The sequence below is a fragment of the Contarinia nasturtii genome, unplaced genomic scaffold, assembly GCF_009176525.2.
Source record: "Contarinia nasturtii isolate CC-2019 unplaced genomic scaffold, AAFC_CNas_1.1 Cnas_scaffold_6399, whole genome shotgun sequence".
Lineage (NCBI taxonomy): Eukaryota > Metazoa > Arthropoda > Insecta > Diptera > Cecidomyiidae > Contarinia > Contarinia nasturtii.
In genome coordinates this window covers 2,215-4,168 of record NW_022203657.1, presented here as the reverse complement: position 1 = coordinate 4,168, position 1,954 = coordinate 2,215, and the positions used below count along the sequence as shown (strand labels likewise).

The 1,954-nt window shown below is 34.1% G+C and overlaps 1 long non-coding RNA gene across 1 annotated transcript; it reads right to left on the bottom strand.

Annotated features, from left to right (window-relative positions):
- Nucleotides 1–344: 344 nt before the first annotated feature.
- LOC116351837 lies at nt 345–951 on the bottom strand. Its single transcript, XR_004202206.1, has 2 exons — nt 810–951; nt 345–626 (listed from the first exon to the last, which is right to left on the bottom strand). It is a non-coding gene; the product is annotated as an uncharacterized LOC116351837 (long non-coding RNA).
- Nucleotides 952–1,954: the final 1,003 nt, after the last annotated feature.

The window sequence follows — 1,954 nt, the reverse complement described above, 5'->3', positions numbered from 1 at the left end:
GGGGGGGGGCATAGCAAAATGCTCCAAATAGCTCCAATGTGACTTGAAGCGTAAATTTAGGCATTTATTTATAAATTTGACAGTTAATTTATGGTCATTTTTAAATCAATTTGAATTGACTTCAATTGTATAACAATGACAAACCTCTGAACACTCGCACGGAGAGAAATGATCGCAATTCATTGTAACTGATACAAATTGTGCATTGTAATTCCTTAATTTGTTTTTCGCAATGAGATCTTTGCACTCTCACTCAGAATCTGCCACCATAATTGGCACTTTCATTATATGGAACAATCGAATGATTTTCGTTTATCATAATGATTAAAACACAAATAAAATCATTATCAGTAATTTATGGCACCTTTTGTGGTAACGAATTGGAAATATTGTTCATTTTTATTGTTTCATTCACAATACGATAACAACACACTTTATTATTCGTATAGATAATTTAATGGAAAAAATACATACCCTTCAATACCTCCAAAATAAAAGTCTGGCATTTTGTTGGTAATTGTGTATGTGTCTGGAAAATAACTAGATTGATGTCTTTAAATTGATGTATATCAGCTCGTTGACGTCCGAAAAACAGTACGGATGTTGAATGGTACAATAATTATGACCTATAGTCAGAAAGTGGGAGTGAAAAAAAAAACAAATCAGTCATTTTTCTTAAGAAAAATCGGCTAAAAATATATGTCTCGATTTTCAATGAAATTAAATAATTTTGCTCGATGAAAAAATACAACAACAAAAAAAAAAATCAGGTGAAACGAAAAAATAATAATACTGAAATCGAAACCAACCGAATAGCCAAGACGAAGACGTGTTGACACTATAACAACCGAAATGACAATAAATTTGACGGCGCGGTACGAGCAAGTAGAAAGCTCGTTGGACTTAAAAACCAATATCACAGAAGTATTTTTTGTTGTTGTTGTTGGTTGTACTCACACAAGCTCGTGCGGTGCGTGCGTGCAAACGTAATGGAAGAATAAACACAGTTATAATATTGCGCTTGTAGTTGTCCAAAATGTGTTGAAGATTTTTCTTCATGCAATTGCTGTTACAAAGTGTATCGCGTGTTTGCTTGTTCAGCTATTTGAGATTCGTGCTGCGAACAATATAGTGTATGTATTGCTTCACAAAAATTCAACTGATTCAAATGCGCGCGTTTACTTTATTACTTGTTGAACTCGTTTTCACTATGAAAACAAATTGATTGTGAGAAAATAAGTTGCTGCTTCGAATACCACGCTGCTAATGCATCTGGAGCCCGTGCGAATGATGAATTTTATTTTAAAATCGACCGACCATACGCCTTATAAACAACTAAAACAAACGCACATCAATCGCGACAGTTCGACAACTTTTTTTTTCTTCTTCGTTCCTACTCTCTTCTCTCTGTACTCGCAGATAGAGTTTATTTCAGCGGAATAAAAATATTGTTATCGTCGACGATGCCGATTCGGCATTCGTTATTATTTCTTTTTTGTTGGAATTTGTCACACAAGCGTGACTACCGCACGAATCTCAATTTTATTCCGTATGAAAATTGCCGCTAATCATCGATCAACGTATTTACAAACGCTTTGATTTGGCGAGCAGACCAATCAAAATACTTAGAATGGATGGAGTGCATAAGCGTAAACAATGTTTTAGTAAACACAAAAATTCTTGTTGCTTTATTTTATTCAATTCACTGACGACAAAAGCAATTCAAGATTGCAACTATGACGATAATAAATTGAATGACTTCTCCAGATGTCGCACGACACAAAACGAATGAAATAAAATAATGATATAACGTTCCGAGAGGAAGGTATGCGCCACATGAGATCAAAATCAATGCACTTGCTGTCAGTTTTGTTTCAATCGCTGCGTAAATGACTCATATTTCATAATCAAAACGTCAAATTTTGACAATTTTTCAAAAAAAGAGTGCACTTTT